Source organism: Jaculus jaculus, chromosome 3, assembly GCF_020740685.1.
Source record: "Jaculus jaculus isolate mJacJac1 chromosome 3, mJacJac1.mat.Y.cur, whole genome shotgun sequence".
Lineage (NCBI taxonomy): Eukaryota > Metazoa > Chordata > Mammalia > Rodentia > Dipodidae > Jaculus > Jaculus jaculus.
The window spans coordinates 52938431-52954550 of record NC_059104.1 but is presented as its reverse complement, the minus strand read 5'-3'; the positions used below and the strand labels follow the sequence as shown (position 1 = coordinate 52954550).

Here is a 16120-nt window from a genome sequence, read left to right as displayed (position 1 = left end):
AATGAAATTAGACCCATTTGTTTTGCTATACACAAAAATCATGTCCAAATAGATTAAAGCCCTCAATATAAGACCCGAAACTGTTGAACTACTAGAAGAAAAATATAGGAGGCATGCTCCATGATATAGGACTGGGGAAAGACTTCCTGAACAAAAATCCTAGTATCCCAGGAAATTAAATAAGCACTCAACCAATGGGATTTCAAGAAGCTAAAAAGATTTTGCATAAACATACCATAAGCAGAGCCAATAGATTACCCACTGAATGGGAGAACATGTTTGCCAGATCTACCACTGACAGAAGCTTAATATCCAAAATCTATAAAGAACTTAAAAAATTAAATAGTAGTGCTTGCTTTGGCAGCACATATACTAAAATTGGAACAATACAGAGAAGATTACCATGGCCCCTGCACAAGGATGACATGCAAATTTGTGAAGTGTTCCATATTTTTGAAAAAAAAAAAAAAACACTCCAAAAGTGGGGCAGAGAACTAAATAGGGAGTTCTCAGAGAAGAATTATACATGGCTAACACACCTAAGAAAATGTTCAGCATCCCTAACATTAGGGAAGTACAAATTAAACAACTATGAGATTTCACCCTACCCAGTAAGGATAGGAAAATTTAAAAAAATAAAATGAAAACAAAAGTTGGTGAGGATGTGGAAAAATATGAACACTTATTCACTGTTGGTAGAAAGGTACATCCGCTATGGAAATTAGTATGGAGACTCCTGAAAAGGATGAATATAGAGCTACCAACAGAGCCTATTATTCCCTTACTGGACATTTACCATGAAAGCCCCATAGCTCACTTCAGAGATATTTGCTTAACTAGGTTTATAGCTGCCCAGTTCATAATAGCGAAGAACTGGAATCAACCCAGGTGCCCATAACTGGATGAATGGATAACCAAGATGTGGTATATCTACACGAAAGAATTCTACTCAGTAATAAGAAAAAAATTATACAATAAAATTTGTATAGAAATGGTTGAACTTAGAACAGTCCATGATTGTTCTCATCTGTGATTCCTAGCCTAGATAAACCCTAGTTGCTGCTGTCATACCTGAATGAAATCTCAAGGCTTGGACAATAGAGAGGGTAGGGCCTGGGGCATGAGGAGAGGCTATGTGGGGGGAAACAAAACTGAATTCAAATTGAATTGGTCTCATAGAATCCTATATCTTGGAAGTTAGACTAAAAGATTGAACCCTTAAGAGGACCTTAGGGGGAGATCCTGAATCAAAGGGTCCTAGAGAGGGTAAGATGAGGACTAACCTTAAATTTCTTTAGTTTCTTTTTCCTCTCTTTTTCTTTTTTATTTTCCCTTGGTGCTGGCTTGTAATTCCCTCTACCAGGATGTGGTTTGCATTCACAATGAGCTCTTGATCAGAGAGATCTACTAGATCTCCCAAAACAAACAAGGCAGACTTCTGTCAGAGTACTTGGTTATCCACTAGAGGTTAATGGTAAGTCCCTACTGTTGAAGACACCTTATGGCCCATAGTGCATGATCCACAATCTCCATGGGCTTGACTTGCATGCCAATGAAGAAGGCCTCTTCAAGAAAGGGGCATGGAGGAGGGAAAGGATAGTACCAACATGTGTTGTTTACATAATAAATATGTCCATATCTAATAAAAATAAAATAAAACAACAACAAAAAGTAAATTCTCCCAACAAAAGTTTTATCCATATATTTTAATTAAGATGAAATTTTTAAAATACTTATAAAGCATTACTTATCCTTAACTTATTGTTTTCTTTGAGCATGAGCATTCTCAATAAAGATATAATTATATAGACACATATACAAACATACACATTTGCATATATATCCTAATTTGTTCACATAAAAATTAGGATTATTCTGAAAATTGTTGCTAGGCATACAATTGCATTTATGAAGTTTTGCTCCACCAACAGATTACCATGCTTATCCTGACCAGGTTTTACTGTAACTGAAATATTTATGTTTAATTTTAGAAAAATCTAATTGAAAAGCAAAAGATATCCCTGCTAATTTAAATTATAAACAGGAGGCATAATCATTATAAATGAAATTTTATTGCCCTCAACTTAGTGGAGCATGTTTTCTCTTTGAATAGTTTTGCTTCTTATAAAATGTTATATTAGATATTATTTTAGTCATATCAACTTCTATCCTGTATGTCACTTTTTAATTTTCCATTTTGACAACACCATTCTATTTTTTCTAAGACTAATTTCTCAACCCATACTCTATTGGCTTCCACATCTGTTAAGCCTGGCATCTATTTTTAACTACTTATTCTTTTGTGCCTATTATTGTTATTATTATTCTGAGTACTATTACATATATATGTAATCTTCCCTATATATGTACTCTTATGATAGTACCACTCCTGTCCTCACAATATTTAATGCATTCTCTATCAATAGCAGCTAATGATAGTTTGGATATTTGTTTATTTTTATTTATTTTAGCCAAGACATAGACTAATATAGTTTTGATAGGCATTGTGTTGGTTTCACTGTTTCCTTATTATATAATGAATATAAGCTTAACTGTTTAAAATAGCTAAATTTGCTAAAGGAGTATTTGAGTTTGATTTCCAATATTAGCTTATTTTTCTAATTTCTATATACTTATAATTTTCTTTAAATTTTGTCATTTTATTAACTAATTAATTTATTTAACCATTTAATTAGAGAGAGAGAAAGAGAGAAAGAAAGAAAGAAAGAAAGAAAGAAAGAAAGAAAGAAAGAAAGAAAGAAAGAAAGGAAGGAAGGAAGGAAGGAAGGAAGGAAGGAAGGAAGGAAGGGAGGAAGGAAGGAAGGAACAAACAAAGAAAGAAACAAAGAAAGAAAGAAGGAAAGGAAAGGAAGCAAGAAAGTGAGCACACTTGGGCCTTCAGCTATGTAAACAAACTACAGATGCATGTGCCACCTTGTGCATCTGGCTTACATAGGTCCTGGGTAATCAAACCTGGGTCCTTTGGCTTTGCAGGCAAGCCCCTTAACTGTTAAGCTGTCTCTCTAGCCCCATTTCATTTATTTTTGTAATATAGATATAATAGTCTTACATAGTCACAGAAATTATCAAAATTATGTGAAAGACTTAAATGATAATATTATACAAATGTTAAAAATAATGTTGTAGTTTTTATAAAAATATAGGAGATAGCATTGGAATAGCATATTATTAAGGACTTATACAAGGAATTTGCTCCACATCTCAGTAGTTTCTATCTGCTTGTGAGGATCCATAAGAATGATACATTATTTACCCACCTTTCTTTATATTTCTAAGATATGAAAAATTTCAAATTAGAATTCAATCTTTTTGTTTATGCCCATGACTTCTAGTATCAAGTTTCCATTTGAACAACCAATGCATTTGTTTAACACGCCAGGGTGCCTAACTCTAGGAGACGGTAAAGACTTACACATACCAACTTTTATGTCATCTTGTCATGCTGTGTATCTCAGGTGCTTTTCAATGACATTAAACTTACTAACTAATCTTTCCTGCTGAGTTAATTAGTTAAATCCTGGTAAGTGGCTATGAAACAAACGCATCTTAAGTTCAGTTTAAACCTAAAGCCACTATCTGTATACATAGAGAAGTTCCTTGAAGCAGGTGTATTACAGCTCACAGGGAGATCACCTGCAGAGACATATTTCAGCAGGGGACTTGAAAGGAGGACTGCATTAGTTGACTTCAACTGATAGAGAAACCCAGTCCAAGAAGGCAAGGCTTTATTTCTGATGTGCCTTGTGAATTAGAGTTAGCTGAGTGGTGTAACATGACCTTTAACAAGTGCCACTGGAAGAAAGCCTAACATGCAATGATGTAAGCCCTGAATAATTGGCAGCAACTATGTTTTGAATCAGTTACAGTCCATTAAATAAATGAGTTAGGATGTCAAGTGAAGGAAATGTCATATGTTTTACACCTTGTAAAAAGTGACCAAAACACCAACCAAAGAGGAGGCAATGATCCACATTTCTTTCCAGCTAAAAGCACATCTAATCAGATCAATAAAGTGCAAATACATACTTCAGAGGCACAAAAATATCACTGTTTATGACAGCTCCAGAAAGACATATAAATAGGTCTAGAAGAAACATGTTGGTTGGAGAGATGACTTAGCAATTAAGGTGTTTGTCAGTGAAGCCTAATGACCCACGTTCAACTCCTCCGAACCTACATACCACAGATGCACATGATGGCTCATGAGTCTGCAGTTCATTTGCAGTGGATCAAGGTCCTGGTGGGGCACCCATTTTCTTTCTCTTTCTCTCTCTTGCTCTCTTTCCTTCTTTCTCTCTCTCCTCAAAAATAAATCAGAAATAAACTATTTTTTTTAAAAGAAGAAGCATATAACACCTTTACAATACTGCAAATATTCTGCAATTTTTACTCCAGGTCCTGTTAGGTACATATTTCATAACTTTTGGCATTTAAATGTTTTTACAATGTTATATTATTTCTCAAACTATTTCTTTCTCTTCCGTTTGAAAGAACTATGTTATCCATTAACAACAGCCTTTAGTAACTGACTTGCTTTTACAGAAGCAGTGTAAGCCACATTTAGCTAAATATTTTAGAATCACAACAAGCTACAAGTGTGCCTTTACTTCCATTTTCCTTGACATTTACAATGGCCCATTTACAGTTGGGTTTCTCTAGCCTGTGCTCCAAATGAAGGCAACAGATGAAAAGGCAGGGATCCCAACAAAGGTGCTAAATAAAAGCAAGTGACTGGAATTCACATTTGTTTTTGTGATTCCAGTGTGACAAGCAAAGCTGGTGGATATTTCACCACTTATGTTGCAAAAAGAAAATTGTCAAGCCAGCAAAGTAGACAAATCAGTAAGCACTTGAAAAATGCTATTACAAATTATAAACAGGAGAATATTATTGCAAATATATGGAAAAGGCTCCCTAAAAGAAAATAATTTAAAGCATATCTGCGTGTATTTTCATACATTTGCAGTGATTTTTTTAAGGTTTTTTCCAAAGGTGATAATTTCACTTAAAATATCTTAAATATTAAACATACAATTTCTTCAAGGGAGGGTATATCCATTAAGATTGGTCCAGTGAGTGTCTCCACATGATAGACCAAATCATATACAAAATAAAAATATTCCACTTATGTAATTGAGGACCATGATCAGGTTTCATAAGCTTGTTACATTTAAAAAGGTGAATGCTAGTTTTTAGTTGTCCAGATATCATATTAAGCTACGATAGAAGGAAAGACAAAATAGTAAAGGGAGAACATTCAAGTTATAGCCATCTCACGAGCCATCTTTTCTGTATTCTCACAGTGCATAGGACACTATTTATGAGGGTCATTTGAGATTTAATTACAACCAACCTCAACTTCCAATACTGAAATATGAAACAAAGAAGAGATGTATACTATCCTATTACATAGTATAAAAAAAGAATAATTAAGAAAAGTTATATGAAGATCAGTAGAAAGCTTTTGTAGTACTATATAATAAACATGACATAATGAAAAGTCATTTTGCCATATGAAATGTTTGTGTAATTTTAATCATGGAAGGAACTAACTCCACTCCATCTGCTCATTTTGGCACTGACAAGTAATAGTTTTCGAAAGCAAGTCAGAATATAGCCTATAGCATGCAAGTGCATATTTAATGATATAAAAGAGTATGAAATAATTTTATGCAGAATCACTACTTGAGAAGATAGTAGAAATTGATGGGAAAGCTTTTAGACATATATTATCTCTACATACCTTTCCACAAATATACATAGACAGAAAAGGTTCAAGTGCAAATCTAACCTTCTACACTGTGAAACATGTAGAAACAGAGTGATGGGGCTGGTGATAATTTTGTACATAAAAAAACACCATGTTTTGAAAAGTCAAACACTGTAGATTCCTTAGATTCTTCCAGCATGGAGATTATTTTGGTTGATATCATCTACATCAATAGTATGTGGTTATAATATGTCTTCAAATATCCATCTTCCCATATATTACCAAAACTACAAGTTTAGCAATTTTCTAGCATTACAACTGTATTAAGATATTTCTCTATACAAATTTACATATCAATCAGTAAATAATTTAAAAATAAATTGCACCATGCCCAACAAAGGAAATAGTTATTACCTTATAAAAATTATGTAATATCTGAAGAGCTCTTTATTGGCATGTCTGTTGAGGGGGAAACCAACCGTCCTCTAATTTGACTGGAGGTCCTCTTTATGGGAAGGAATACATCCCTGATACTGAAAACCTACAACAGGGGTAGTCATGAGCCCTAGGGGTGTAATGTCTGCTAGTGTTTGGCTAAACATATATACTATGCTTACCAAACTGCCCAGTAAGCACTCCTCTTAATCTTCAGACCCACATATTAATGCTACTCTTACTTTTGGCTAGAGAGCCTTCTCTTTTCAGATGCCAGTGACCTTGGGATGACTCAGAAGGCACCATGGTGCTGAAAAGAAGTGGCAGAGGAGTGCTCAGCACTGAAATATCTTTATTACACCTTCCAAGGCTCAGGGTCCATTGCAGAAGATGTGGCAGAAAGAATTTAAGAGCCAAAGGAATGGCAGGACTCCTTACAAGGTGCTCCACCAGGCACAAAATGGATATCTATGACCTCACAGTGCCTGACACAACCTATACAAGATCATCATAATAGGAAGAAAAGATCATGACATCAAAATAAAAGAGAGACTAGTTGAGAGGGAGGGTGGGTTTCAAAGGGGAAAGGGGGGTGTGAGGGAGGGAATTACCATGAGATACTGTTTACAATCATGGAAGTTGTAAAAAAAAAAAAAAAACACTACAGATTTTAAGTGTTTTGTTTTCTCTTTGACAAAAAAATGGGAAGTAGGAACATAGTATGTTAATGGAAGGCTAGCAATTGAAAAGAAGGTTAGCATTCACATTAAAGACATTAAAGACCATAAATATGAAAGAAACTGGAATGAACAGAAGATTAAAAATGATTTACTAGAAGGGAAAATATCCCTTAGACACTAAAAATGGAAATAAATGACCATGGACATGGTTCCTTTATTTCAACACCTCTTAGCACTTTTTTTTTTTTTTTTTTTTTTTTTTTTTTTTTTTTTTTTTTTTTAGTATGAATCTATTTAATCCATTTTTGTGAAAGCAACTTTATTTAGCTGGCTGTTTACCTTTCTGTGAAGCCTCATTACCCATAAAAACAAAGAATGAAGTTGATTAATGTGCTCTAAGTGTGATGTTCAAATGGTAATTTTCATATACGTAAATGGATGCTTCGGCAGTATTTTGTTTGATAATTTAAAGAGTTAGCACCGTCCAAACCACTAATCAGTTTCTTTTTATGATGACAGCTGCAGTGGATTCTTTTGGAATGCTAATTTTCATTAGTGTCTTCCCTTCTACACTGGGTGCCTGGCTCAGAAGAGATTTTAGCATTATGAACTAAACTTTGGAGCTATTCATTTCTATGAGTTCACAGAGATAGAAAGAATTGCAAACAAAATAAAATAAAATTAGTAGATTTCAAAAAAAAAAAAATGGAGTGAACTTAAAAGTACATATTGTGTCTGGAGTTGTAGGTCTTCCAGAAAAAATTTGGTTTAACTTTTGCTGAGTAAATCTGCTAAGGTTGGCATGTAAAAAACCAACAGGAAAATGCTTAAATTCAACAAAAGTATGTCATTTATCTGTTTCAGAGTTACAACTATTAACTAAGCAATAACATTTCCATTAATTATATTACACATTATTTTCTATACATACAATTATGTTTTTCTGTACTTTTGTACATTACTAAAAATCATTTTGGCTTTATAACTAAGTCCTTTAATTTAAAAAGAAACAAAAATAAAATTGCTTACATTTACAGAATGCTTCTTATATACTAAATCCATAATCCTTGGAAAAGTAGCACAAATATGATTTCCTTTAAATAAAAAAGAAAACCAAGGCAGATAGTTTTGGGGAAATTTCCCATGTATTCTTCACAAAACATTTGGAGTCAAGCAGTCTGGTCTCATTGCCTGAATCACGATCAGGTATTAATATGAAATTCATAGAAAGGAGGCTTAGAATTCAAAGTCAAGATGGAGAGTGGATCAATACATTGTAGCATCATATATAAAGAATTCCACTTAGATTAGGCTTTCTACTACTCTGCTTATCCATGTCTTAGAAAATTGCTTCCATTTCTCACACTAACTCTCACTTTGCCTGAATAGCAGCATCAGTTTCTGTTAATTTGAAATTTTCATGCTTCAGTGATAGCATTAATGTTTTATGCCAGTGTAAATGTTAAGTCTCCAATCAAAAGGTCTAAATATATTAATGTTCTGCCTCCATGCATAGGTATGAGGAGATAAGAGGAATTAGGCTGTCTGAGAAATTATTTTTGTACAAACTAGACAAAAACACTTGGCACAAAGAAAAATTCTGATGTTTTTATTCATCTTCAAAAGATTGAATACTTCATTTATAATACTTAAGTAGTAATCCGTTTTAGATAATTGATCTTGATCTGTCTAGTAATAAAGTACAAATATATCTAAAAATAGATAAATATAATTATAATATTATTAAATATATATTACTCTCAAATTAGTCTAAAAGTACTAAAATTGGTAACAATTTTACCAATTTTAAAACATATGTAGATATACATATAAAACTGGTAGTTTATATCAAGCAAATATTACATAATATAAAATGCTGAATTGTTAAATTATCATGTAGTTTCTTACCATTCCTTTTACTTTCAGCTTTTCCTCTTAATTGGTAATTACCCAATACCACTTACATTTTCCCATTATCTATTCTTTTAACTCTTGGTGGCAAGACCATATTTTTGTGAGTCTGCTGAAATGGTCTTTGTAATTCTGCCAAGTCTGCATGTTCCATTCTTTCACTTTTTGCTACTTTATTACCATCTTCTGTCAGTACTCAAAAATCTCCTGTTGGTTGAAATATAAATTTATTTTAAAAATCTGTATTTTCAATGGTAATGGAGTTCACAATAAATTACTTTGTTTTAATTACAATAGTAAATAAAAAGATATATATCTTTCATTTAACAGTGCATTAAAGGTACACACCAAAAAAGATGTGGTCTGTCTATCCTTCAATATACTAAAAAAAGCACATTGCAAATGAAAGTCGTTAGGATTTAAATAATATATTTACATATTTGAAATATATGCAAAAATAATATCCTAAAAGGTTGAATTCCAACTCATCTATTTTGTATTGAAAGAATGAAGAAAGAAAATAATGAGTGAAATGAGAAAGAACAAAAGAGAAAGGAACAGAAAGGGAATACTTTTCTCGAAAGTCTTTCTTCTCAATAAAAATGAATATTATTATTTTTGTTACTTTCTCTCTTCATTTGTGCAGCATATACTCTAGTATATTAGTATATTACAGTTATTTAATTTGTAAATATATTGTGGGGAGTATAATTTCGTGCAATTACAGATTAAAGATAGTATTCTAGGGCTGGAGAGATGGCATGGCTTAGCGGTTAAGCACTTGCCTGTGAAACCTAAGGACCCAGGTTCAAGGCTCGGTTCCCCAGGTCCCAGGTTAGCCAGATGCACAAGGGGGCGCACACATCTGGAGTTCGTTTGCAGAGGCTGGAAGCCCTGGCGCACCCATTCTCTCTCTCTCCCTCTATCTGTCTTTCTCTCTGTCGCTCTCAAATAAATAAATAAATAATTTTTTTAAAAAAGATAGTATTCTAAAAGCATCCATAGAAAACATGTTTTCTTTCAAATCTATAAGGAATATTTTAACATAAGTATTTTAACATATATCATACATTTTACTAGACATTTTAGAGTTTCAGTTAAATCTGGATCTTATGTACAGTTCTGTCATAATAGTGATTGAAGGATATTATTGACACTTAGAACAGAAAATGTCCTACCCAGTGGGGATTATCCTACATGCTGTATAACATTCTAATGTCACATACAATATTTATCCACTTTAAAGCACTACTTATGCAAAAAGGACACTAAGCTATTGAAATATAGAGTTCTAAAATCGATATGTACCTTAGCTGAGGAAAATGCCTATCTTACCATGTGAAATATATGATTGTTAATAATTGATAAGGTCTCAGAATTATGAGTAAAATATCTTGTTTCCAAATACCCTGTATTAGGTTTCTCACTCTCAAAGTTGAAAAATTGTGCTATTATTAATTATGTGTTAGGATTATGAAGATTAAGGAAATATACACATAAGTGCTAGGTATTTTATCTGACCCACAGAAGATGCTAGATACAGGTTGATAGCAATTTCATCAACAAATACTATTATGATTGCTAATTCAATACCCTCTCCTTGCTGACAGTTTGTTTCCCCCCATGGTTTCAGTGAGCCAATGCCAATTATAGCCCAAAAACACTAAAGGGAAAATTATACAAATCAGCAAATCATGTTTAAAAATGCTTGCTTTATGAGTAGAATAATTCCATTGCATGTGTGTGACCCTCTTTGTCACTGATAGGAAACTTCCTTTCCTTACATGGAAAATTGTCTTCTGTACAACCTCTTGATCACTAAAAAGGCTCAACTTTATCTTGCCCATCTAGTCTGAATTTGTACTAGGAGACCAGCTCTCCCAGTGTGTGAATAACATACTTTCTTTGAACTACAAAAAAATTATGTGAAGCTGGAGACTATGATTTACTTTTAAACATATTTTGTTCTGCAAATTTTCTATACAATGTATTTTCAAGGAATGTGAAATCTGAGTAATCCCAGAAATTACAACTCATTAGCAAGTGGAGTTTGGCCAATAGCTGGTCTTGATATCAGAAAATCACATTGCATTTGGCAATAATAATTGTGATGTTTCGGTTATTAATAATTAGTGAATGCTGACTGTTTTATTGTAACTGTCAGAGCATAGTAAGTAAAATTATTTATCTCATCATCTCATCATATTAGGTCACACATGTGCATTTGCATGATGAGATTTGTATTATTTTACTTTACATTTATTCCTCTTCACTTATTTTACATAGATTCTGAAAGCCATACTGGTTTTATAAACTTACTCATAAAGGTTGATTTTATTACAGAGGTTTTCTTAATTCTTCATCTTTGTTACTAAACGACTGTACATTCTGATAAAGTTAGTAATCACAGACAGGAACATTCTGAAATAACTAAATAACAAAAACAATCTTATTTATAATTATTTAAAGTGGCAGAGGAAGGTAATGTGAAATATGGTTGATATTGTTATTGTGTTCTGAGAAAGAAAAGTGAGTGACATTGACTTCCATGATACCTGCTTTTATTTTATTATAATTTTTTTTATTAATTAGTTTTATATTCAGTAAATACAGTCAGTTTGGTACCATTATTATGATCATCCAAGACCTACCCCTTCCCCATGGCCCCTCCTTATTGAGGTATATGGGTCATGCATTGTGGAGTAGGCCAAAGTTATGGGTAGGTGGAAATGTCTCTGTGTATCATGACCCACATGCAGCTCAGCCTTTCTTTCAGACCCCTCTTCCGCAAAATTTCCCTCAGCCATGTTGGGTTCATTTTTGGTCTGCTTCAGTGAGGAGGCTTTGGGGGCCTCTGGGTCTCTGGCTCTCTGATTTGGTAGTTGATTTTTCTCTGTGTTGATCCCCTCCCCCTTGTGCTGGTATCTGGTTCACCAGGAAAACAGCACCCTTGTTTGTTTCACCAATTTTTCTTAATTTCAGCTGGGGCCCTTTTTGTGGTATTGATGGGGTGGCTCTCTCCTTAGGTTCTACATCTATCTGAAAAAGAGAAGCAGAGAGTAAGTTAGCACCAGACAAATGAGTTAACCCCTACTTTTTATAGAGAAATTAATAGGTGTAGGCCCTCTTGTAGCACACGATTGGTTGTTGCTTGATAGTAGAGAGTATGCTTATGTTTGGATATGGCTCTGACTTGTTTACCAGCCCCAGCTATGGGTCCCATACCACTGAGGGTTTCAGTTAGCTGAATCAAGAGCAGTTGGTTCCCCACCATGGCTGTGTGCCACTATTGCACTTGTGTGGGCATCACAACAGGTTATTTACTGCTAAGTAGGTTAGACCCTGAGTTGCTTGGACTAATATTGGTCATTTTCCCCCAGTCTCCCATATAGCACCTTCTGGCACTAGACATGCTGACTGTCCAGGGACTGACTCTCTTCCAACTTCCAGCCATGCCAGTCCATTTTACTTGTCAACCACATGAGGTGTCTTCAGCAGTAGGGTCTTACCACTAACCTTTGGTGGGTCAAGTACTCTGATAGAAATCTGTTTTCCTTTTAGGAAACCTTGTAGGTTGCTCTGATGAAAAGCTCATGGTGGATGATAGCCACATGCTGGTACTGGGAGTTACAGGTCAGTGCCTACTGACAAAAGGAAGAAAAAGATAACTAAAATACATGACATAGAGAGAAGAGAGAAAGAGAGAGAGAGGGGGCGGGAGAGAGAGAGAGAAGGAGAGAGAGAGGGAGAGGGAGGGAAGCTGTAGAAGATTAAGGTTAGTCTTCATCATACCCTCTCCAGTGCCTTGTGGTTCAAGTGTTCCCTCTAAGGGCCTAGTGAAGGTTCAGCCATTTGGTCTACCTTTTAGGACGTAGAATTTTATGGTACCATTGCCATTTGGGTCTAGATTTGTGTTTCCCACCCCTCCATTGCCCTCCCCTCCCTCCCCACCCATCCTAGTGTCTAGTCCAAGACATGCTTGCTGAGTATGTAAAGTATCTTGGATAGATTCAGGTTAGGTGCTGTAGATGAGTGAGACTATGTGGCAATTTTTTTTCTGTGATTGGATAAGTTCACTGAGAAAGATCTTTTCCAGTTTCAACCATTTTTCCTCAAATTTCTTTGTGTCATTTTTTTCTTACTGCTGTATAGAACTCCATTGTGTACCACATCTTAGTTATCCATTCTTCTAGTGATGGACATCTGGGTTGATCTTAGCTATTACGAATTGAGCCTCTACAAACATGGTTGAGCAAATCTCTCTGGCCAGTGGTTTGAAGGGTTTAGGGTAGATGCCCAGTAAAGGAGTAACTGGGTCTGTTGGTATCTCTATAGTCAGCTTTCTTGGGAGTCTCCATATTGCTTTCCAAAGTGGTTGTACCATCCTACATTCCCACCAACAGAGGATGAGTTTCCCTGCTTCTCCACATCCTCGCCAGCATTTATTTTCGTTTGATTTTTTTTTTTTTTTGATATTGGCTATCCTTATTGGGGTAAGGTGGAATCTCATAGTTGTTTTAATTTGCATTTCTCTGATGATTAGGATTGATGAACATTTTCTTAAGTGTGTGTTTGCCATTTGTGTTTCCTCCTCTATGAACTGCCTGTTCATCTCTTTGCCCCATTTTCTTAAGTGTGTGTTTGAATCCAACAACACAGCCAAAGCATTATCCACCTTGACTAAGTGGAACACAGGGGTGGTTCAACATATGGAAATCTGTCAATGTGATACATCACATAAACAAGGTTTAACATAAAAACCACATGATCATTTCATAGATGTGCAAAAGGCCTTTGACAAGATATAGCATCACTTCATGATCAATACATTGGAGAAAATTGGCATGGTTGATTCATATCTTAACATAATAAAGACAATATACAAAGGCCCAAATAATACTTAATGGAGAGAGACTGGAGGAATTCCCGTTAAGATCAGGAACAAGACAGGGTTGTCCACTCTCAGCTCTGCTTTTTCAGTATAGTACTGGAAATCCTAGCTCAAGCAATAAGACAGGAGAAGGAAGTAAACAGGATATAATTTGGAAAGGAAGAAGTTAAGTTAGTTCTATTTGCTGATGACATGATTGCATATGTAAGAGACCCCCATCCCAAAACTCCTCAAGGTGATTAGCTCCTATAGCAAAGTAGCAGGATACAAAATCAGTGTAAAAAATCAGCAGCCTTACTATATGCAAATAATAAAGATACAGAGAAAGAAATAAGGGACATAGTCTCATTTTTAATAGCAACAACAACAACAAAAAAAAATACCTCGGTATAATGTTAACCAAGGAAGTGAAAGATCTATGCAACAAAAACATAAAAACACTGAAAAAAGAAATTGAGGAGGACCTGAGAAAATGGAAAGACCTCCCATGCTCCTGGATAGGCAGAATTAACATTGGGAAGATGAAAGATGACAATCTTATCAAAGGCAATATACATATTTAATGCAATTCCAATTAAAATCCCTACAATGTTCTTCACAGAAATAGAAAAAATGATCTCAAATTTCATATGGAAAGGCAGAAGGCCTTGCATAGCCAAACATATCCTCAGCAAAAGAAATACCACTGGAAGCATCACCATACCTCATCTAAAGCTATATTACAAAGCCATAGTAATACAAACAGCAAGGTACTGGCATAAAAAACAGGAGTATAGACCAATGGAATAGACATGAGGACCTGGACTTTGGATCAAACAACTGTAGCTACTTGATATTCGACAAAGGCATTAACAATATAGGTTGGGGAAAAAAAAAAAAAAAACAGCGTCTTCAACAAATTGTGCTGGACAAACTTGATAACCATATGCAGGAAACTGAAACTTGACCCACACATTTTGCCATGTACTACACTCAAGTCCAAGTGGATCAAAGACCTCAATATAAGACCAGAAACTTGAATACTACTCGAAGAAAATCAGGAAGTACTTTGCATGATATAGAAATTGAAAAAGACTTCCTGAACAAAACCCCTGTAGCTCACGATCTTAAACAGTCACTCAACCAATGGGATCACATGAATCTGAAGAGTTTCTTTACAGACAAGCATTGTATTGTAACTTTTTCTTCCTTCTCTTCATGGACAATGTCCTGAACCTCCCAATACCAACATGTGGCTATCATTCATAATGAGATTTTGATCAGAGAGACATACAAGGTTCCTAAAAGAATGGCATATTTCTATCAGAGTACTTGATTAACCACCAAAGGTTAGTGGTAAGACCCTATTGTTGAAGACACCATATACAGTTGACACATAAAATGGAATGGCATGGCTGGAAGTTGGAAGAGTGTCAGTCCCCAGACAGTCAATGCGTCTAGTGTCAGAATGTGCTATATGGGAGACTGGGGGAAAATGACCAATATCTGTCCAAGCAACTCATGGTCCAACCTATTTAGCAGTAAATAACCTGTCATGATGCTTACACAAGTGAAATAGTGGTGCACAGCCATGGTGGGAAACCAACTGCTCTTGATTTGGCTAACTGATCTGCTTAGTGGACTGGAACCCATAGCTGGAGCTGGGAAACAAGTCAGAAACATATCCAAAAATGAGCCCATTCTCCATTATCAAACTACAACCAATTGTGAGCTACAAGAGGACCTACACCTATTAAATTCTCTATATAAAAAATAAGGTTATCCCATTTATCTGGTGCTAACTTTACTCTCTGTTGAAGAATCTTCTTCTCTTTTTCAGATAGAGGCAGATCATAAGGACAGAACCACCCCATGATACCTCTAAAGGGCCCCAGCTGAAACTAAGAATAGTGGGTGAAACAAGCAAGTGTATTGTTTTCTTGGTGAACCTGGTACCAGCACAAGGGTGAAGGAGATTGACATAGAGAACAATCAACTCCTACCAAACCAGATATCCAGAGACACAGAGGCTCCCAAGACCTCATCACTGAAGCACACCTAAAATGAACACATCATTTCCAGGGAAATTTGAAGAATAGGAGGCAGAAAGAATGTCAGAGCCACATGTTGGGTCATGATGCACAGAGTCATTTCCTCCTACATGTAACTGTGGGCTAACTCCACAATGCATGATCCATATACCTCATCAAGGAGGGGCCGGGGTAGGGAGGAGGACAGGAAGGAGGCTAACAATGGTACCAACTTAACTGTATTCACTGCGTACAAAACTAATTAATAAAAAAAATAGAAACAATCAAAAGTATTTAAATGTAATTTGAAGAGGCCTCAAATGTAATTTTATAGCCACTACATATTTAAAATACATATATGACAATATAATACTCTGGACCACACTATGATGAAAATGCATTTCTCATCTATTTATGGAAATTAAGTTACAACTTTTTCATTTTTCATATAATATAAATGTGG

The 16120-nt window shown here is 35.0% G+C and overlaps 1 non-coding gene across 1 annotated transcript; it reads left to right on the top strand.

Moving 5' to 3' along the window:
* The first annotated feature begins 348 nt into the window (after window positions 1-348).
* Window positions 349-455, top strand: LOC123459625. Its single transcript, XR_006636384.1, has one exon. It is a non-coding gene; the product is annotated as a U6 spliceosomal RNA (small nuclear RNA).
* The last annotated feature ends 15665 nt before the right edge of the window (window positions 456-16120 follow it).